The sequence below is a fragment of the Sphaeramia orbicularis genome, chromosome 14 (genome assembly GCF_902148855.1).
Source record: "Sphaeramia orbicularis chromosome 14, fSphaOr1.1, whole genome shotgun sequence".
Taxonomy (NCBI): domain Eukaryota; kingdom Metazoa; phylum Chordata; class Actinopteri; order Kurtiformes; family Apogonidae; genus Sphaeramia; species Sphaeramia orbicularis.
Window position 1 is genome coordinate 4,008,934 of NC_043970.1, and position 24,227 is coordinate 4,033,160.

The window sequence follows — 24,227 nt, forward strand, 5'->3', positions numbered from 1 at the left end:
GGACCTCCTCACCCCCACCAGATGGACCCCTCAGCTGTCTGCATGTGCCCCCACCCTACTGCATCCTTACAGACTGGACCTACATCAGCAAATGGACGTCCATCAGTTCTGGTTTCATCTACAGCCTGTGGGTCCATGGGAGTGGATCTCTCCTTCACTGTGGTTCTCCCCGAGGTTTCTCTTTTTCCCACTGGGTTTTTTGGAGTTTTTCCTTGCCAGTGTGACCAGTTTATTCCCTCTGCGTTGTGTTTTGTCCTTAGTTTTGCATAAACCCAAGACACAATGATTCATGCGGCGGCAGTCTCCATTCATTTACCCTGGATAACAGGATATAAAACAGTTAGCAGGGATGCTAATTTGTCCCCTGTACCCAGATCTATAGTGAAACGAAAATATTGTGTCAACACCATGTGGGACAGACAACGAAACCAACATTTCATGACAATAGAAGAAACAATACATTTCAATATCAAAAGAAATACAACTTTACAAACATGGATGACAAAAATAATAACAAATATTAGCAAATAAATGTACAAATACAGAGGATGTGACAATATGGACACTGACCTGTCCCCAGACACAATATTCATATGGGAGAGCTATTGGACACGCAGGGGATTTATATATGAACACTACTGGGGGATACATGAAGAAGAGGTGGGTGTGGCTGGAGGACTAACACCTCAAACAGACTGTACAATAGGCAAGACACTAGGTACGTATAAACTATGAATGGAAAACAACAATTTAACCCAATTTTGTGTAATTATATAATAATATATATTGAACGGGTTACACCAGGAAGGAGGGTCTGAGGATGGGGGATGCCCGGGACATTAATCCATTTGCTTTATCAACTGTTTAACTATTCAACTAATTCTGTAAACCTCTGTGAGGTGACCTTGTTGTGATATTGGGCTCTACAAATACAACTGAATTGAATCCTCTGTTGGATTCTGTCCAACAAGATCTTATAAACTCACTAATTCTGTTTTAGAAATAATCTGGCACACCACCTCTGTAATACAGCGTTGTTTTTACACTTTTTGTTTGGGTTTAATGAACAGGACAGAATGTGTTAATAAGTAACATAAGAGATGAGAGCCACCTTTTTGAACATTTGATAGACAATTTTCTTTTTATTCCCTTATTTTATTCTTTTTTTTTTGGCTGACCCCACCTGTTGTTTCTATATAGACATGACAGGTCCATTTGTGTGACCTATGACCTTATTTTTGATAAACTAGCTGGACCACTTCAGTCTGGTAGTACGTATTATAGAGGTGTTTAATTCAACGCTGACCAGCTGGTCAGTAGATAAGTCAACGTCTGTTTATGTAGCAATTTAAACACCCGTGTGTAAAAACTAGTTCTAAAATATGTAATAACTTTTGAACTGCTAATCCTATCATAATGCTTTAATAATTCAGGTAAAGTGTGATTCTCAGCTTTTCAGTGGCATCACATGTGACTCATTTGCTCCATAACAAACGTGGAAACACTGTCATGCTGCAACACTGATTCATCAATAAAACCAATGTAGTTTGACAGCTGGCAGTGGTTGTGAACGCCTGTTTTAATGTTCACTTAACCCATAAAGACCCAAACCTCCACTGGTGATCAAAACCATCAATTGAACTAAAATGTTCCATGTCCGTTGATCAAGTAATTCTATCAATCCATGTAAATAATTGGTGTAAAATGCAGTTGTTCATCTTTTCATGATCATCAGATATGACCCATTTGGACGTTCAGAGGCTCTGTAGTTACCGTGGAAACACCGTCATCTTCTACAACACCGATTCACCAGTAAAACCCATGGTGTTTGATAAACGACAGTGGATCAGGATGCTTATTTTTACATTCAGCTATTGATATACTTGTTGAAAAAGTCACTTTTTCTTCAGTTTTCTCTGTCTTGATATAATAACCTTTGGATCTAATCTGAGTTTTCATAAACATCGAAATTAAAGACAGTAAATTAAGTATAGGAAAATGCATGATTTACAGTAAAAAATGCAAAATACAGAAGATAATATTATAATAAATGGTGATCCATCACTTAAGAAAGGTTGACCAGGGAGAAAAAAAATCATTTGGGAAGTGCCACAAAAGTACCACTGGGTCTTTATGGGTTAATGATGCATTGTACGGAAAAAGTCATTTCTGCTGGCACCATTTTAATACTGATATGTACCTAGTGAACTAGCTTATGCAGTTACCTATCCATCAATCCATTTTTTGAATCACTTATTCCTCATCAGGGTCACAGGTGCTGGAGGCAGGGTCATGAAGTATTTATAGAGCACTAATGTAGTATTTTTTTTATTAGAGAGTCCATTGTAAAGCATATCACACCAGAAGAGCTCCTGGAAGAAAATGGAGGTAGTATTTTTTTAGAAGAAGCCCACATTCTTTAATGAGCATCAGTTGGACACAGTTCTGTTTTTGGGTCCAGCATCTAGTGGCGGTCAGTGGTATTACACCTTAAACTGCTTCTGCTCTGGCTTCCATCTCATGGCCTTTGAGACCACAAGAACTAAGCCCAGAGGTCCAGATTAATGAAGGAGCACTTCAGTTTTGAAATGTTAAAGGCGCACATCGAAAAAGAACCCATTCAGATTGGAGGAGGGAATTGGAAGCCGTTGCCATGGAGACAGAGTTTTGGTGAATTCTGCATGAATGAATGAGACATAGGCAGAGGATGCAGGAAGCTGCAGTCAGCTGCATTTTTTCATTTATGGTAATTATGAAGTTTTCAGTTTCTCCTTCTGGCTTACAAACGTCCTGCTGAGCCCCCCCCAACCCCCCCTTTTTTTTCAGGCAATCAATGATTCCTCCTTTCCTCTCTTCTCTCCCCTCCTGTTATATAAATCATCCTGTCTTGTGGAGGCGTCTTATATAAGCATTGAGGCTTAATTCCTCTCTATTGAGACCGCGGCCTCTCTGACAAGCCCCTTCCTGTAAAATACTGTATGTATGTGTGTGTGTGTATGTGTGTGTGTGTGTGTGTGTGTGTGTGTGTGTGTGTCACTCCTCCAGCCTGTCAGTTATACTATATTCATTCACTCTGTCATTTAATGTCACACACAAATTCACACCCACCTGTTATTTGCTTTTTTCCATAATGTCCGCCCTCTCCTTCCTCTTCTCTTTTCCTTTCTGTAACTTCTCTATTGACTTTTTCCTCTCTCGTTTTCCATAATTTACCCCATTCTTTTTCAGGAGACCTATTCCATCCTTTCCTCCTCCCTCTGTCTTCAGTACAAAAAATACACATAGATGACAAATGAAAGGGTAAACCGAAGGGAAGTGGTCTGATCGGGGGTGAAATGCCCCCATTAGACCGTGATCATGATTGAGGGCATGATCAGACTGTGTCAGCAAGAACTGTGTGTCCAGACTATTACATACTGGGGTTTATTATAGACACAGACACATGAGGGCATGATCAGACACAGTCTGATCATGCCCTCAATCATGATCACGGTCTAATGGGGGCATTTCACCCCCGATCAGACCGTGATCATGATTGAGGGCATTATCAGACTGTGTCAGCAAGAACTGTGTGTCCAGACTATTACATACTGGGGTTTATTATAGTGGGGCTGCAACATATAAGTCTCCTCATTACAAAGATGAATGCACATTTAAGAGGTCAGTGGTGCAAAAATCATTAGCACTGGTCTACAGAGATGTAGAAAAAAAAAAGATATGGTCTGATGAGTCATCCTTTACCCAGTTCTCCACAAGTGTGTGCATGTTAGTAACATCCAGGCCGTACCCAGTAATGGGAGCTTGTATACAATGGTTTATGTAGCAATGCTTATTTATGCTTAACAATTCTAGTTATTGTTCTGATAGACTTCTAGAGAGGAAAAAATATCAATCAATAGTTTTAACTATTTATGGGTTTATTAGATAGGACATGGTATATACCCTCAATAATGGATGTTAATATGGTTAGGATTTTGAGATCCTGTAATGTGGGCCAGATTTCAGCAACACTTAAGTGCAATGTAGTGCTGAAAAAAAAAGTGCAAAATAACTATCATTTAGTCATAATTAAGGCTACATGAGCTGAAATCAGGGGAAAAATACTCTCCTCTCACAGTCCAAGTCAAAATTTTAAATATAAAAACACATTACCTCATTTGATTTTATGGTGTTATGGAAAAGTGAAGCCACTTTTCCACAGAGTAGGGCAGTAGAGTCATGTCCAGTTTGCATCTGATGGAATCTGTAATTAAAGCTGTTAATCACATATTTGACCACCGTATTTATGTGATTAGACAAAAGCTGAGCATCATAGAGTAGATTTTACACATAGTCTGATCCAGTTCATACTGTCCACTGACAGTATAAAGATTCCTTGTTTCTTTTTTGTCAGACGTATTAAAAAAAGTAGATTTTCTTACCTTTACGTGTTTCGGTTACACCTGTAGCCCTCCTCAGAACGGTCACGTGATGCTCCTGTGACTTGTCAGCGGTTATATCCAGGTTTGTCAGACAACAGAGGACGACTATGCCCCCTGGTGTCTGGCATCCTGCGGAGGACAGCGTCCCAAGTGTGGGATAAGGTGTAAGATCCCTCATCTGTGTTCATGGTCCTCAGGGCCCGTTTTCTGATCTCCCTAATCCAGTGGTATTTGTTGCTTTCTGAGCGGATGACTTTGGCTTCTTCCCAGTCCATAATGTGGATTTCTCTTTTGAAATGATCCGTTATGGCTGATTTCAGATTCTGTTGTTCTGCTCTTTCTTTAGCTTAGCATCTGTGTCTTGCTAATGTCTCTTTCCCACATTCTTTCTTGGGTTAATTTTTTCTTGTACCAAACGCTCTTCCTGTTTCTGAAAATGTCAGTCTCATTATATGTCAAATTGCCGGCGTGGTTTTTATGCACACGCAAAGCTAAAGAAAGAGCAGAACAACAGAATCTGAAATCAGCCATAATGGATAATTGGAAAAGAGAAAACCACATTACAGACTGGGAAGAAGCTGTTCTGCTCTTTCTTTAGCTTTGCGTGTGCATAAAACCACGCTAGCAATTTGACAGTACGGTTTTTATGTGTTAACACATAAATCCACTATCCACGATGGGCCATAGAGAAGGTGAGAAAACAAGTTGATCTCAAAGAAGTGCAGGAGGGAGCAAGAAAAAACACAAGAAATCCAAAAACACATCATACTCCCATACATCAAGGGCACCACAGAACACATACAAAGAGCAATGAGAAAATATGACATAAATACCCCAGTAAAACCACACACTACAGTGAGATGACCACTGTTCCATCCAAAAGACAAAATACCACAGAAAACAAACACAATGTCATCTATGAAATACCCTTCTTGTAATGTAACAAGACTGACATTTTCAGAAACAGGAAGGGCGTTTGGTACAAGAAAAAATGAACACAAGAAAGAATGTGGGAAATAGATGTGAGCAAGACACAGACACAAAAATAAAGAAACAGAATCTGAAATCAGCTCATTGTAAAAGAGAAAACCACATTGTGGACTGGGAAGAAGCCAAAGTCATCCGCTCAGAAGGCAACAAATACCACTGGATTAGGGAGGCTACTGAGATCAGAAAACGGGCCCTGAGGACCATGAACACAGATGAGGGATCTTAAGGCAAAGACACACCAACCCGGTTTTCGCCGGTCAGACATCGTCGGGCAGTCTGGCGAGGTCGGTGACACGAGTCTGCTTGGTGTGTTCTCTGTGATCGGCCATCGTTAATGGCATCGCCAGTCTTTTCGGCCGATTCAACCTGTGTAATCGGCCACTACCTGTTATTCAGTTGGACCAATCTGATTGGTGGAGGGATAGCCCTTAACTAGTGAATCAGTGAAGGAGAAGTTTCCATGTGAATCCAGCTATGCCAAGGTACTTCACACTATTACTGTCTTCCATAATAGTCCATTCACTGCTCATATCGGATCTGAATGAGTGACAGTCAGTGTTTTCTATGGACTTCATTCATTCCATGAAGTAAGTAGTATTAGCAGTGTTAGCATAGTGCGATTTTTCCTCAGTTTTTACCTGCGACATCTTTATTTTTAAGAAGCCCTAGAGCTGACAACACCAGTATTTTCTTATTACTATCCATCCGTTCAACAAGTACAACAACAACAACGCTTCTGGACTACTCAACACTCTCTGCTGACAACAATCACTGACAAAAGTGAGCTCTGGGTTTTGGTCGACAGGAACGTTCTGTCATTCCCGGGTTTACATCTTGCGCAAATGCAGAATGTACGGTCGAGTCAGTAGTCAATTTGGTGTGTTCTTCACACTTTCTTGACCGCGTCAGGGAGACGGGAGCTGATTGAGCAGTCGGGTTACCTTTTCTGGCAACGGCCGGCAGTCGGGTTGGTGTGTCTTGGCCTTTACACCTTATCCCACACCTGGGACGCTGTCCTCCACAGGATACCAGACAGCAGGGGGCATAGTCGTCCTCTGTTGTCTGGCAAACCTGGATAAAACTCAAATATTATTTTAATTTAGATAGTTGAATTCTTAAGCTTAATCACATACTAGTCAGTATTAGTATTAGTCAGTATTAGTTAGGATCCCTTTGTGTCACTAGATTTCTTTATTTCACTGACAGGATAGGTCACATCTTGGTCAACTTACTAAACTGACAGATTTATGATCACAGGACTTAGGTTTTACCTTAGGCCAGGGATTAAAGTTCTCCGTCACCATGACGGATTTCCGTCAAATGGAAAAATTGAGGTGGGAAAAAAGTCATATTGAAGTAACTTCCCCACGTGTTTAGCGGAGTCCAGTCGGCACCGCGATCCTGTCCTGGGTCTGCTGTTCTGAATCTGCAGGTGTTTAACACAGGCACGCCACGCACAGGGGGCTGATAGGTTTAACAGTGATGATAATAAGATGACTTCTTTATTTTTATGTCGGGAGGAGAGATTGATGACTATTTATCTTTGGAAGGAAACGTTGCTCATTCTGTGCCTCAGAAACACATGGACAAGTTCAGCTTTACCGAAGTTCAGCCTCCAGACGCTAACTTTAGTTTAGTGCTAACAAGTAGCTTTCATTATGAAAGAACCACAGCGAAAAGGGAAGAAGACAGAACTGATCTACAGGTACCTTCATGTTTGAGTTCATAGCTTATCTCCTCTTGCTGGTATATGACTAGTGTGTGTGTGTTTGTGTGTATGTGCCCTTCCCGTGCATGCGGCTGTGCGAGCCGCGGCCTTACGCGGTTACGCGCCCGACTGCATAAGTGCTTTATTTTGACCCGTTTAGCATCTTATTTCTATCTGTGTGGTACAGTACGAAGATAAAATTGAATGAATGAGTAACACCCTTGGTATTTGCAAAGCCACTGTATTTTAAATACCCTCAGAGAGGATCTGTAACGGAATATAATTTCTGTTTCAGTTGACGTAATTTCTTCCAATCAAAAGAGAACATGATATTGGCGGGAGGGGGTTGTGGATGCAGGTTTGACAACGTACAGATTATTTTGGCTAGCATATACGACATCATGGACACGTTTGTAGAGGAAGGTGCTGAAGTGGTAACTATTGAGAGATGCGTGAAAAATAGATGGAGGTGGGCATGGCTTGATGAGAAGGGAGACGATGGAACTCCAATTAGATCATGGTGCAAAAAAATGAAGCAGCCTGGTGCGTGCATGTGTGTAGTTTGCCACAAGAAAATTCTGTATAGTTCCAATGGTAAAAAAGTCCTGATCTGCCATCAATCTGAAGCTTCACATAAACAAAAAAACAGAAGCGTACATCCGGAATGACCAAGCTTGAAACTTTTGGTTTCAGTGCCAAAAAGCAGAAAAAATAAAAGATTAGTTGGTTAGGGTTACATTTACACAGGCATTTTCCCCAAAATTCATGTGCTGTTGGAGTTGGAGTTATGTTTTAGGAGTTCCTAAATTGTTAAATAAAAAGTTTTTCACTCATTTTTTGCAGTAAGGTTTTCTTCTAGTTATTATTTCACTTGCTTCAAAGGTTTTCATACCCTTTAAAATTAACCAGAGAGCACCAAAATTGACCTGAAGCTTTCAAAATTTTCTGGGGGAGGACCCCCAGACCCCCCACCAATACCACTCATGACATTTTTTCTATCCATGTTACTAATCTTCTACACCTGTACACTCTCCCATTCAGTGTGTTTTACAGTATTGCCAAATTTGACTATATAAACTTGTATGCTTTAGTAGTATTGTATTGCATCATTTTTAATAGTGGCCAATGATTTTGACCAGAAGAAAATTTTCAGTTAGATGAAAAATTTTTGCTTTAATCCCTGCCTTAGGCACACTTTTAAATACACATGCTCACAGACGATCGTAAACAACAAGAGATAAGAGGAAAACACACTGTCACCATGGGGTTTTACATAGAGATGAGGAATCACATCTGCTTGACTTTAGAGTCAGATAACACCAGTCCATTTTCTGTGACCCAGCCCACCTAGCACAAGGGGGACAGCCCATAGTCTGAAGATCAGTTTACAAGGATTATAAAAGTGATGTGCATTGGAATGTCTGGATCCATTTCCCTGGTTGGGGTGTGGATCCTCAGTGCTGAGTCATACTATGCACTTTGTTTGTGGTCAGATAAGCCAAATTAAATTTATAAAAATGAGACCAAAAAGAATCCGGACTTATTCTTGGAGCTTCCAACAAAAGAACAACAACAGCTGACAAGACACGTCAAAGGAACATCATATGACCCTTCTAAGGAGGCTACAGGTGTAACCGAAACATAAAGGTAAAAAAAAAAAATCTCCTTTTTTTGTAATCTGTCTGACAAAAAAGAAACAAGGAATCTTTAAAGAATTTTTTTACATCCTGAAAACACAGTCAGGAGAAGTCTTCTCAGATGAGATGCTGAAAACTCTCAAGCACTGCATCTTCAACTGTTTTTCTGGTTCTTCATCATGATCTAGTCAGTAATGTATAAATTAATACAATAGTTAACATGAATGTCATTAACAAATAATTACTAGATACATTAGGTGTCTGTAGATAGCTGTTAATGAATTGATAGTCCATGTTTTTTTTTTTTCCACATTAACTCATATTGGTGGGTGTCTGTTATTGTAAAATGTTACTGAATGGAGTTCATCGTCCAGTTTACACACTTCACAAAATCACTGTCAAGAAGCACTGAAGATGTTCCGCTAAAATGTAATGGTTTAATACTTCAATACGGCTGTTTATATTATTTTTACTTTCATTTTTCACTTGCCTATGTCATATATGAAAATAGTAAAATGCTATCCATCCAAAAATCAAGCTCTTTCATTAAATATGTGTGTCTGCGATCAGTAGTTAAAGAAATAACAGATTGGTTCTTTGAGTTGCAGGTGCTCTCCATCTGCCTCTTCAGCATATTCTTACTGTGCAGGTTTTACAGCCCAGGGCACATTACACCTTATCAAGATGATTGACGGGTGCTAGGGGCAGTAATCGGACCACCTGCAGGAGAAAAGGACTGCTCACATCCTGAGTCAGTGCAAAAAAAAAAGTGCTTGTTGAAGTTTTGACTTGACTTAAGTCTAATACAATGAGACAAGCTAATCTTAACAAATAGCACTGGTAACAACTAATTATGATTCCTGGTCACGCAACTGCTGATCAGAGTTGATCTCAGGCCAGTTCATCGAAGCACAGAACACTCTCACTTCAAACAAAACTGTTACTTTTTAAAGGAACAGATGTCTTTCCCTGAATAAATTTGACACACAGGAACCCCACAGCTTAATTATTCATATCTGAATTTTATCAGCTTTTATAACATTAGCTTGTGTGTGGTCAGAAAGTGACACACACACACACGCACACACACACTTTCACCATTGCAGTCAGAATGTTTTGCGGTTTTCCTGAGTATGTTTATGTGTCTGTGTGTGAGAGAGAAAGAGATGGTTGGAGGAGTGTTGAGTGATGCGGAAACCAAATGTGCTCTGGGAGCAAAAACACACCACATCACACACACCTGGGAATAGAGAATGAGAAAAGGAAGGCAGGGGAATACTGTGTGTTGGAAAGTTGAGAGATTTCCCCATGGAAGCCAACACACACACACGCACACAAACACACACACATACACACACACAAACATACAGACGCACAAAATTGTGTTTCTATGATTTTAGGACACACTGCACTGACTTTCATTTATATTCCTGGAAAAGTCTACTTAGTAAAACCCAACATGCCCTAAACTAACCTTAACATTACCTAACTCTTAATAATGCTAGTCCTAAAAGTCTAGTGTAGAAAATTTAGGGAGAGTTAGGAACATGTAACTGCAGACATGGAATATAATATTTGTAATTATATTTTCATTAATGTATAATCACATGTAAAATGATAAGATGAGGAAACGAGTGGCTGTTCTGGACTCACTCCAAATGGATTTCCTCTTCTTTTCTTACGTCTCCTCTACGTTTCACATGGACACTGTTGTTTTACTCATCATTTAAATGCAATATTTTTCTATACAAAGAAATGTTCATGAAAAAGTGCATTTAGAGGAGGACTGGTGGAAATAAGATTACCAAAAAACTCAAATCTGCAACTTGAGTCACACTTAGGTTGTTTCTATAAAATATCAAATGAATTTGACGCAAACTTGAAACAAGTCACAAAAGTGTCGCAAAAGGTGAAAATGTAAATATTCCAATCTTTAATCAGGTTTGAAGTGAAAAATGTAGACTGTATTGTGTCAGTACGTAGTGGTGGTGTAGGCCACTTTATACATGGCTTTAACCCTTTCATGCATGAATTGTGAGAACCTTATTCAAGATTTATTTTTTGAATATTTTTATTCCTCCTTAGCCATGAAAAAAACAATCGATGGAGTTTTTTTTTTCTATGGAGTTACAAAAATTTCCATGCATTTAATTTTTGAAGTAAAGAAACATTTGTTTAAAACCCAATATCAGAAAGTGATATGAAAACAATGAAATAAAAAATGTTTTAATGCTGCTAATCTGATGTCTTCTCACATTTTCACATATTCTAATGCTAGTAATTACTCACTTCATGGAGATAATATGCCAAAAAAAAAACTTTTTGTCTGACAAATAATTGATTTACACTAAAACATGTTACTGTAGATCAGGTATATCAAGAACAGTACAGTTACAATAATTGTATAAATGTCAGTATATGGGATGGTGCTTAAGCATCTCTGTGTTGGCTGATATGGGACTAAAACTACAAAACCCATTAGTATAGAAGAGAACAGCTGGAGAGTAGCTGTCCACTGTAGTGACCTATGCATGAAAGGGTTAATATGTAGAGCAGAAAAATCAATGTGATGTGTTTTTTTGTTTTTTTTTTCTCACAGATGAAACAAATGAACAACCCAGTGGCCTCATCAGTCCACACTATCAGACAGTACTTTTTTGAGCAAAGCCCCACTAATGGCAGCATCAGCCTCCTTCCACCCCCCCCCCCCCCCCCCCATTGTTGAAAAAAAATGTGGGAGCAATACTTTACTTTACATAATTGTAAAAGTACCACATCAGACCTGTATGTGGAAATGTTTTTTTTTTTTTTTTTTTATTTGGGGGGGGGGGGGCACAAATGGGTGTCTTACACAGGGTGCCATTCAAGCTAGCACTCCCACTGCAGACATGGTTTCAGATTTGAACAGAATACCTCTGAAGATCCAGCAAACAGCTGAGCACCTTAAATAAATGGGTTACGCGTTCACAAGGACTTCCATTTTCTTCATTAAAGGTTAAAGGTTAAGGTGAACTTGATGTAGGGAAATTCAGTCTCTGCATTTCACCCATCCTAAGACACACACAGCACCGAGCATTGGTATTAGCAACAACCATTAGCATGTAACATATTAGGAGTAGTGAGCTGCCATTGAAGGTACTCAGAGACCAACTCCAGGACTTCATCAGTGCTGTGATCAGGGGCTCTGACAGGAGAATGAACCTACATGTACCTATTTTTAATGACAGATCTACTAAGATCCCAACTTGCGTGTAGTAATTTGCTTGCGCAATCTAGAATTTTGCATGTGGGGTGTGACCATGGTTTGCGGGTGATTTACAAAGATTGCTTACAGGTGCAAACTCTTGCAGACCGCCCTATTTAAATGACAGTTTTGCGTGTGCTACTGGAGACAATACGCTGTAAAAAGTGCTCTGGGATAAAGCAGCACTAATGGGAACAGTGCACTGAATGATGCAGATGCAAGGAAATGTAACATTGGAAGAGTTTAATCATAGAAGGTATTGCATGACTCATTCATTTATTTTTCATTTTAAAGGTGTGTTGTGTGTGTGTGTGTGTGTGTGTGTGTGTGTGTGTGTGTGTGCATATGTGTGCATGCGCGGGGGGGTGTAGTTGGATTGAATGACTGTCACGCACACATAATTTTGTCACACTGTATCCTAATGTCGGTGTGTATTTTTAATCACAGTCATCAGGAGTGGAAAAGAGTCCTGTAAAGTGTGTGTGTGTGTGTGTGTGGGGGGGGGGGGGTGCATATGTCTCAATTATTTTTTTATTCCATCAGTCCAAAAATGTTCACATGAGGGTGAAAAATGCATTCTCTGCATCTCGTTTCATCAGTTCGATGTCTCCTAACCACTTCCGTGTGCGCAATTGTGCATCCAAACCGTTTGCACCTCCTTTTGACACGTGTTAAATACAGATGCAGTTTCTATCAGCAAAATTGCTTTCGGGTTTGATAAATCACTTTGCAGGTGCTAAATTAATATATTTACATTTTCTCCTCCCACCACACGCACAACTGCGCGTAAATGCCCCATATTGCATATTCATTGTGGCAAATGTACTAACTGGATGTAGACGTGCTATTTTGCACCTTTGAAAGACGTAACCCTTATTGCGCACTGTTAGTAAATCAGTTTGTATGTTTTTTTACATGTGTAATGAGTTTGCACACGTTTTAATACACACAAAGCTTTGATAGATCCGGCCCGGGGTAAACTGGAGGGCCGAAGGAACCCCGAAGGAGAGAACAGGTAAACTCAACTCTTTTGCAACATACAGAGACTTTTTAAATGTTGTTGTTTCCATGCTTGTTACTTGTGAACAACTTCTTGGCACATTAAGATGGATGGAAATATTTAGCAATATGAGTGTCACTCCCTCCCATGTTATCATCCATAACCTGACATATACATGGTCTCAGATGACTTCAAACTGCAGCGACACTACGATGAACATATTAGCAGCTGCTGCACCAGCGATCACAGCCTTTCATAATAAATTGACATACAGCTGTAACAGCAGGTTTGTCCCTTTGATTTAAAGTACCCACATGTATGCAGACCCTCCTAAAACAACAGCTGCAACTGTAGTCTCCTTTTAAGCCAGCAGACTCCTCATAAACGACTGGATGGTTCCACATGCAAGGTGGCACCAGACTCAAAATGTCGGGGGCCAAAGTAGAGGTAAGATCTTAAGCCCGAGTCCGAGCCCGACCCGACCCGAATTTCGGGCCGGGTCGGGCCTAAAATGTCAATCATTACGTTCGGGTCGGGCCGGGCTAAACTCTTGCAATGACAATTCAAAGAACTCCTTCCTGTCTCTGTCTATTATCCACCCGTCATTGTTCTTCTTTGTCTCTCTGCCTCTCTCTCTCTCTTAAAGTGCCGCGCTAGATTCTTAAGGACGTACTGCTGCTGTGGTTTATGGCCCAATTTTCAACCCGTCAAAATGACGGACGGCCTTAAATTTTTCCCGTCAACTCTTAAAAAAATCCGTCAATGATGGAAAATTGTCGGTTAATGTAACCTCTGCAGACACAGAAATATAAAAGATGTAAATGTTTATACAGTCTTGTTTAACTTAGATTTCGTTACAAAAGACAGGCTTTAATTTGTTATCATAAATCACCCCTCCTCCTCCCGAGTCCTCACAAATAAAATATGAAATTTCGGGTTTGCTTCGGGCTCGGGCCTGCAAATCAAGTTAATTGGTCGGGCTCGGGCTGGGTCGGGCTTTAATACCCGCGGGCCTGGGTCGGGTCGGGCTGGACTTTTTTAGGCCCGATCTTACCTCTAGGCCAAAGGACACACATGTCTGAGTTCCAAGTCCCTGAGAGCCCCGAGCTACACTTTCCCTAATTCTTTATACTTCTTCCATGGGGTAGTGTCTCCTCATCTGGCCGTGAGCCAATTATCTTCGCCCACAACACATGCTAAGTCTTAGCCACTGTGCTGCGGCAGATTGTCCTTGAACACGGGGAGTATACGCTCTTATCTCTAACTCTGAAACATTCTGCCCACACCTTGTCTACTCCCTCACTTCTAAATGCTCAGCAAAACCCTCTGTGACATAGCCTACTGCCTGTATTATTCCATTTTAAAAGAGGCGTGAATAATCATCTCTTGCAGCTTATAACCCTCTGATGTCAGTATGTCACACAACTCAAAGCATATTAGCAAAACAGAAATAATAGCTATATCATGTTGCATTCTGATCATATGATGCTCAGGTTGTCTGTATATTCCATACAAAGTCCTGTGCTGACTTTTGCATTGTCAATAACAAGTCAAGTGTCCTCAGTTGTTTCCATAATGAGCTGTTAAGGTTTAGCAAATTGCCAAATTAAGATACTACACCACACTTATTTTAATGAATACTAAATTCTATAATGAGTTGTTCCCAGTTCTCCCAGGCACTGAAGGACAACCTATCTTGTCTTCTCAATAAAGAGCCCACTGAGTCCTGGAGAGTTAAAGTGGGATCAGAGTGGGAGAATTTAGCTGAGGAAATAATACATGTAACAAAAACAATGACTATGGCTACGTTTACATGGAGTAGGGTATCTGACAAAACAGACATTTTCCTCTGCGTTTGTGCCCATCGTTTATACGACAATGAAGGACACAGAGATCTCAGATGGATGTCACAATTTGTTAAGGAAATACTCCACCAAGTTCACATGTGATGATACAATTTAGGGGAAGATGATGGAGCTGATGAGTGAAGTTATAAGTTATAAGTTTGGTGCTAGCAAATGTTAGCATCTTAGCTAATTAGCGCCCTTTACATCTGCTTAACAGGGTCTTAATGTATTTACTTGTCATAAAATAGGGCTTTTATGAGATGTTTCCATATCTTCATTCTTCATATTTTGCTTTTCAGTCCTTTTTCTATTCTGTCCAGTTCAGTGGAAGGTAAATGAAGTATAATTTATGTCTGAGCACAGCGGTCTACAAGAACTAAAGACAAAACATGATTGAAAAACAGATCACAGCTGTTAACGACTACAGAACTACCACGGTTTGACTCACCAGAGTTCAAACCCCTTTTTCATCAGTTCAGACACATCAGGAAAGCAGTTTGTGATGGTAAAAAAGGTCACCGGTTCATCCATTTGCATTGTATTGGTTACACGACTCAGTTTGGACCCAGAACCAGGAAAACTACATCCCCATAGGTTTATAGTGGAAGTAACGTTTTGCTGTGATTCTTTTCAGGATTCTGATTGGTTAATGGTCATCTCACCACACTGCCATCTACAAGCCTGGCACGCTGTTGACGGTGTACATATATGGGGCCATGTAAACCTAGATTTTTCTGAAAATGGTCACGTCTGCATGAGTTGTTTTTTTTAAACGCAGAGGGCAGAATATCCATTATCTAAAATAATAAACGTAGCCTATGACTGACTACTTACTAGCTTCATTTTCTGCATACTTTATAAATACCTTATAAATACCTTATAAATGTGTGTGGGCAGCAATGGAAAATTGGATGGAAAGCACAGTACCTGAAATACATTGTCACCAGTCACAAGTGTTTGCTCCTGGAGGATTCTGTTGGGTTTCTGTAAATTGGCTTAGAGTCTGGTTTTGACCAACTGTATATATAAAGTGTCATGGGGATAACTTTTTGTTGTGATCTGGCGCTATATAAACAAAATTTGATTGATTGAGTGATTGATTGGTTTTCCCCTGTAAGTTGCTTTGGAAAAAAGCGTCTGCCAAATGCATAAATGTAAATGTAAATACCAGGTGCTGTAATCTATAATGATGCAGGAAGCTGCTCTTCTTGGTGATTTGGTGAATCAATCAATCAATTAATCAAATTTTATTTATATAGCATCAAATCATAACAAAAGTTATGACACCTTCCATTTAGAGCTGGTGTAGACCACACTCGTTTTTGCAGAAATTATTTGCACATGTGACTACACTGCAAATCCAAGTATGGTGTGGAGGGTGCAAATTGTTGGGAGGGTTGGGGGTATCAACCCCCCCTCTGGTTTTTACATCCCTACATCTGCTCAATGAATTTCATCCTCGGGGGGGACAACCAATCAATTTAAGTAATAGGCAGTTTGTGACAGTTTTCTTACACCTATCCTAAATTACTGGCACTAACGTTCACCTGAACCGAACTGTCTGCAGTCTTAGAATTTGCGAACGGGGTGGAGTGGGGGGGGTAAACATGACAAATTCATGGGGCCCAGTATTTGTGTATCAACCCTCGCGGACCCTGAGGTCTTCCGGCACTGGCCTCTTAACCATACCAAAACCCAGAACAAAAACCCACGGTGAGGCAGCATTTAGCCACTATGGCCCCCACCTGTGGAACAGCCTGCCGGAGAGCCTCAGGACTGCAGAGACTGTTGTTATTTTCAAAAGCAGATTAAAGACACACCTTTTTAATCAGGCTTTTAACTCATTTTTTAAACTCTTCTTGTTCTTATTTTGTTTTATTTATCACTGATACTTTATCTATTCTATTTTATTTATAATCTTACGTATTTTACTCTTGGTACTGTATTTATTTTATTTTATTTATTCTCTTAGTCCTATGTTATGCTTTTAGTCTTTAGCTTTTAACGCCAGTGTTTCCTCAGGGGGGTCCTCCACACTGGGAGCTGTGTCTGGTCTGCTAGTGGGGGTACTGTCCTTGGGTACCTTTGGCCCGGCTGGCTGGGGGTCCTCCCTTCGATGTGGGGGTCCACCTGTCTGTCGGAGTCGGGGGGCCTGGGTGCCGGTCCCCCCGATGGCACGGCCTGCGGCTCCTCCCAGTGTGGACGGCCCCAAAGGTGACGTTTCCTTGATCCTCAGTGCCATGCCATGTCTCCCTGTTGTGTGCGTGTGTGTAAGTGTGTGGGCGTGTGTGTGTGTGTGTGTGTGTGTGTGCGTGTCTAGTATGGAGGGTGGGAGGGAGGGGTTTTCTTTGTAATTGTTTTTCTGTTTTTATTGTGTAATTGTTTTAATTCTGTAAAGCACTTTGTGTTGCATCTGTGCATGAAAAGTGCTCTATAAATAAAGGTTGATTGATTGATTGATTGTGTGTCCAGTGGATACAGGTTAGAAGTTGTGAAAATTTCATGTAATATCCACTGTATAATAGAGGAATAGAACCTGGGAGTTGGACGTTTAAAGTATGTGAAGTTTCACTTTACGCCAGCGTTAGGTACGTTACTCACCCCCCACACACACACACACACACACACACACACACACACACACTGACAAATCGCACCCTGATGGTGTGGTACAAATGTCATTCTGTTCTGCCAAGTATAATTTGTCAGTAAAGGAGCTGCAACTTCCTTTGTCTTCTAAAGCTAGGAGGTGGTTAGGGTGGATGGTGGGTTTAGAAAATCCAGGACTTTGTTACCAGGCTCTGGAGTTGTGTGCACTGACTCATGTAGCTGTTGGGTGTAGGCAGTAAAATGTGTTGGTTAGAGCAAAGAAAGTTAGTTGGTTTAAATATGACTAGGTATTGCACATTGTTTTTGATCCCATCATTGCAGACTTTTTGTGTTTTAAATGAAGCCCTGACATCTTTCACAGTGTTTTAGAAGCAGTGCCTCCTCAGGGGACACAATTATTTTGGACTTTTAATCCACATGACCACAGAATCATTTATTACAGTATAATGCCGCGCTCTGTGCAGACTAAACAGCTTGTAGCAAATGATAAAATTCTCATTACAACCTTAAGAGACTTGGAATCTGGCACAGAGACCTGAGACTTGACTTGGGGAAAAAAGACTTGTAACCATCTCTGGCAGCTTGCGAGGAGGTGTGGATGTTGGTGTTATCAGGAGACAGATGGGTGAATGGATGATTGTAGTGTGTGGGTTTCTGTGTTGTTGTGTTGTGTTGGCTGGTAAAGAGCTTATTAAGCATGAAGCAGCTGGACAGACGTGATAACTGGGCCGAGTACCTCCCAACCACACTTGCACATTTAGACAGTGAGTAAACACAGAAACATATTTGTATGAACATGCTCATGGTTGTTGGCTTTGCTGCATTTTCCAGTTAATTCAGTCACTGAATAATAATGAGTTCAAAAACACAAATTTGTTGTAATGTACTTAAAATCTAAAATATTATTTCAAATATTATTTCTCTACAACTGATCCACACTGGTTAATTTACATGTCAATTTACAATTAATAACTGGAGTGGACTGTTGGGGTGAATGACAAAATCCTTCAATCTGAACATCTAGAAGAAAGAAACTGGATTAAAGACATTTTTTTACAATCTGAAAACAGGCAAAAATGTGAGATAGAAATCACAAGATGGATTGAACTACTTTGCTAAGTTAAGTGCACCACTTTGCTCCCATTAATGTCACAGTGAGTATTACATGCAACGGAGGAGGTGATGATTATTGCGAAGATGGAAGCATAAAATGAGGACAGGAAAGTAAGACAAGAACAAAAGAGCGCAGAGATGCTAGCATTCAGTGTGATCTTTCCATTCAGAAATACTGCCGAGAAATTTCCTCATTCCTGAAAATGTTCTTCATGCAGATGTACACTTCTTTCTCATTTCCATGAGAGTTGGTATTTTGCCAAAAGCAACAGGACAAATTAACAGACAGCCCTAATCCAGATAGACATGAGCCGGTGGATCCTGTCGTCCACAGGTTAGCTGAAGGCTAATCAGTAAATTCAAACTGACTGCCGGGAAGAGACAGATACGCTGATTATCTGACTCCTGAGGGAGAGACTGAGAGGGGCTGACTCATTTTTAGCAGACTAACAGACAGACAGACAGACAGACAGACAGACAGATAAATAGATGTTGTGTGGAGATGTTTCTAGGTCTCAACCTTTGGGCACTGAGTTTGTAGTTCCATCCAATACCAACATCACACATCCGACGGAGGCCAAACACTGACTTCTGTTCTTTCTGCTCTTCTTTCTTCCTGCTTTACTTATGGTATTATACAGTTCTGTCTCAGACAAAATCACATTTCTTCTAGAACATTTCCTCTTATATGATGATACGGGCAAGCGTATGAATATTTTAGAGCAGAAACACTGCTGGGAAAAAAATCTCCAAAAAACAGAAAATAACATTTGAAAATAACCCTTTTTTCTCACTAACAGTCTGTCTTCCATTCAGTCTATGGAATGTTACAGTATCTGTTTGCTCCTAAACACAAGCAAAGAACGTTATTTTACCTTTATACAAGTGAGACACCTGGGAGAACATATAATTTACCAAGCTTCTGTAAAAACTGTTTTATTTATTTATTATTATTTATTTTTAATCCAGTAGTCCTGGAGTAACAGTTTGATTCACATTAGGAATCATTTTTCCATGTTTCTCTCCAGCTATTGAAGTACTGAATTAATGTTTTCATTTTTGATTTGGTCTCAAATAACAGATATAAACCACCAGTTTTCATAACTGCTGTATATTCAACAAAATATATTTTTGTCCTAACAGATAGTTGTTTTGCACATGTGATTTATTTACACAAACAACATTGTCATAGGATGTTATATAATCATTGCATGAGTTTTATCAGTTTACTGTGTCAATAAGTTAGTATTTATCGCTCTCTGCTCTTCTTCCATATGGTCACTACCAAAAAACTAGGATGATGATGGCATTTCCTTTACATAGTCTGTGGTCTGTACCAGGTTCAGAGGGTCAGAGGTAGGGATGGGAATTGATAGGAATTTAACAATTCCGATTCCATTATCAATTTTGCTTATCGATCCGATTCCTTATTGATTCTCTTGTTGATTCTCATTGGGTGAGGGAATAAAAGAGTACAAACAGGTGTGTTTGCATTAACTGTCTTTCATACAGGGGTTGGACAAAATAATGGAAACACCTTCTATGATGCCACAATGTTTGGTGTTTCCATTATTTTGTCCAACCCCTGTATGTCCCTCTCTGCCCAGAAAATATACCATATACAGTATGCACAAATAATAATAACAGATTACACCAGGCCCTGTTGGGGGTGTGTGTGTGTGTGTGTGCAGTGAAAGTGAAACTTAAGATGATTTACTAATTCCTCTATTGCCGCATGTCCATTCCGTGGAACCAGTTCGACTCGGCTCGGCTCGTCCCCTGTTGTGCTCCTCACTTCCTTTCCCCTACCTTGTATTTGAGGGGGTATGACATTTGTTGCCCGGACCAGAACCGGAACTGGGCCCGGCATTCACTCTGCCACTACACTCACAAGCATCGCTAAGTAGCGTATTAAATACGTGACATTCCTGTAAATGAATCACATGCTGTGGACAAATGTTTGAGCATATTGGAGGGATTCCACCCTTTTGAAGACATGGAAGCTTTGACAGTGTTCCAGTGGACCTGGTGTCTGTTTAGACCGTTTCTGCCTCAACACCATGTTGGCTATGTTCGGACCAAAACGATGCAGCGTACGCATGACGTCATCGCGCATGTGCAATGAAGGCAGAATCGTTAAAAAGGCAGGCAAACAAGTCCAAGGAATCAAGCTACTGGGATCCGGTTCTCAAAAAGAAACGGTTCTCGATTCCCATCCCTAGTCAGAGGTCAGGGGTCTCCAACCCATGGCTCTTGAACCATGTGAGGCTGTTTATTCTCATTCTAGTGACTCGCTGTAATAATAATAATGATAATAATGGATTCGATTCATATAGCGCTTTTCTATTGACACAGATTTGGAATGAGCCAGATGGGTTTATTAAATTATCACAATCTCTTTCTGCCTTCAAAAAAAATGTTAGAAAGAAACTTCTGTCTTCCTATGCATAATAGAATCTCTGTCAGTATCATGTATTTTTTGGAAATGTTGCTGTCTGAGTATGTATGTGTGTGTATGCGTACTTATATGTGATTGTGTGGATGCTTGTGCAGGTGCTTGTGTGTGGTGTGTGTTGATGACTGCTCATGAATGGGTGTTGATGAATATGTATGAATGTCACTGGGGGGTGGGGGGTTAAGAGGGAATGGGGGTGAGGATGTTGTTGGTTGCTTGGGTCCCCTATCTATAAGTACTCTTGCTTCCTTGGGATTCTGTTTCATGTACATCTGTTGTAAACTGCTCATATATTTTTTTTTTTCTTTCTCTGTGCATGAATAAAACATATCTGAATCTGAAAATACTCAAAGTGTGTACAGTGGATCCATTATTCATTCACTCACACATTCACACTCTGGCGGTGGTAAACTACAAATGTAGCTGCATTTAAACAGTTGGATATTATTGTTGTAGATATTATAGCTGTGAAAGTGGGCCGTCTTTACTTAGAATAAAACACAATTAACATTTTATCAACCAAAATATGTCATACTTCTATGAAGCCTGATGTTTTTTTTCTCCTAAATTTAATAGTTCAAACTCAGTCTCCATTTGTTACCTAAAAACAGGTTATCTAAAAACAGAAGTCTTCTCTGTATTTTTTTTTTCCTCTTTTGAGTCACAAATGGCTCATGAGATAGTAAAGATTGGTGACCCCTGAGCTGTAGAGAATGCAGTGAAGGACGAACGTTACTGTTTTTCTTGAGAGGTCATTATTTTGGAATTATTGTTCTGTTTTATTATTCACTGTGAATCATGCATGTGTTTTATATAGTTTTGACCTTGTATGGCTGCTACCTTGGCCAGGTCTCATTTGCAAAAGACATTTCTAATATCAGAGCGATTTCCTAGTTAAATAAAGGTAAATAAATAAATTAATAAATCTGTCATGTGCTCTTAAAATGGTAGTCTATACTGGTTCCAAATGTCTGTATATGCATCCATGGGACATCTGTAAAGTTTGTCTGGTTTAAAATATGATACATCAGAAATGACTTGAGAGAAAAATCACAATATTTGGCAAAAACACTCAATTGCAAGGATGAAATTAAAAGTATTCACAGCTGAAGGTCACTGTGAGGATGAGACAAGTAAATGGGCAGATTGCACAAGTGAATAGTAATTTTGCTAATGGGATCATTTTGCCGTTTGATACTGATTCTAAATCTGAAATCAGAATTTCACATCAGCACATCAGGATTTTGAGTTATGCACACATTAATATACAGCCATTGGCAGCACATCACACAGGAATTTTTATTCTATATTTTTAAGTGATCAATTTCAGGTGCTTTTCGATGCCTGAAAGAAAAAAAAAGGTACATAGTCCATAGTAACACAAAACTGAAAGCTGGAATGTTTATTGGAGCCCAATTTGAGAACTCAGTGGTGACAGGTATTCCCCTCAAAGCTAAGCCCTCTGGAATTTGGAATAGCTTGGGATTTATTTGTGCAAATGATATTAAAAAGTTCTGGAGTTAAAAAGTGTAACTAAGTTTGTCAAATGATTTTGTACACAAATGTTTTATGCAGTTTACCATGCTACCTTATCAGTAAATTAGTGGTATTATTTCCTCCTTGTCTGCCTGAGCCTCCAGGACTGCTCTAAGCCAGGATGGTACGGTGGCCAACAAGGGCCAAACACACTGCACCGGCTCAATGCGTCTCAGTTAGAGAAAACAGCTGCAAGTACAGAAACAATGCAAATTCACAAACTCAAACACAAGTCTAAAGGAGGTACAAAAAGAGGAACATGGTGCAAATGAAAAAATGCACCGCAAGAAACAAAAACAAATGGATAATCATCAAATGCTCTGCAAATAAAGAAATGATTCAGACCCAGAAAACAAACTAACAAAGCAAACTAAAAATGCTGCATAACCAGTCAGTCCAACAGAAGTTCTCCAAACCTGTAGGGGGCAACGTTTACAGACAACAGACTAGTGTCAAATAGAATCAAATAAAAGTCACATGACCGCGCTATGCTGTAACTTCAGTTTGTTCTCACAGTAGTTTGAAACACTGTCAGTCAGCTGTTCTCCGTCTCTCTCTACATACTGTGTGTCTCTGCATTGAGCTGTTCTGCTGACAGCGCCCCCTACAGGTGTGGAGCACTTCCGTTGGACTGACTGGTTCTGCAGCATTTTTCATTTGCAGATGTTTACTTGGTTTGCATCTTTTCGTTATTTGCAGTGCATTTTATGATTATGCACGTTAGTTAGCTCATTGATATGTTGTTGGGACTTAAAAAAAAAAAAAAAAAAGTAAAGTAAAAAAATAGATGTAGCCACTCTGATTGGTTTTTGGACTACCATTCTGAAGCCTTGAGCTTTTGTTTTGACCACCACCATCCTACGGTGGCTGACAAGGGCCAAACACATTTCAATGGGCTAATGCGTCTCAGAGAAAACAGCTGCAAATACAGAAACGATGCAAATTCACAAACTCAAACAGTCTAAAGGAGGTACAAAAAGAGGAATGTGGTGCAAATGAAAACATATGCATAATCATCAAATGTTCTGCAGCTAAAGAAACAATGCAAACCAAGTAAACATCTGCAAACAAAACACACTGCAGAACCAGTCAGTCCAACAGAACTGCTCCACACCTGTAGGGGGCGCTGTCAGCAGAACAGCTCAATGCAGAGACACACAGGATGGAGAGAGAGACAGAGAACAGCTGACTGATAGTGTTTCAAACTACTGTGAGAACAAACTGAAGTTATGGCGTAGCGTGGTCATGTGACTTTTATTTGATTCTATTTGACACTAGTCTGTTGTCTGTAAATGCTGCCCCCTGCAGGTGTGGAGCACTTCTGTTTTAGTGACTGGCTCTGCAGCATTTTTCATTTGTAGATGTTTTCTTGGTTTGCATCGTTTCTTTATTTGCAGAGCATTTAATGATTATGTATTTGTTTTTGTTTCTCGCAGTGCATTTTTCCATTTGCACCACATTCCTCTTTTTGTACCTCCTTTAGACATATATGTTTGAGTTTGTGAATTTGCATCGTTTCTGTACTTGCAGCTGTTTTCTCTAACAAACATGCATTGGGCGGTTGCAATGTGTTTGGCCCTTGTCAGCCACCATAGGACAGTGGTGGTCAAAACAAAAACTCAAGGCTTCAGAATGGTAGTCCAAAAAACAATCAGAGTGGCTACAT

At 40.0% G+C, this 24,227-nt stretch overlaps 1 long non-coding RNA gene across 1 annotated transcript; it reads right to left on the reverse strand.

Moving 5' to 3' along the window:
• Window positions 1-16,189: 16,189 nt before the first annotated feature.
• LOC115433375 (uncharacterized) lies at window positions 16,190-23,969 on the reverse strand. The gene is made up of 3 exons (XR_003937350.1): window positions 23,666-23,969; window positions 20,567-20,573; window positions 16,190-16,199 (listed from the first exon to the last, which is right to left on the reverse strand). It is a non-coding gene; the product is annotated as an uncharacterized LOC115433375 (long non-coding RNA).
• Between the last annotated feature and the right edge of the window lie 258 nt (window positions 23,970-24,227).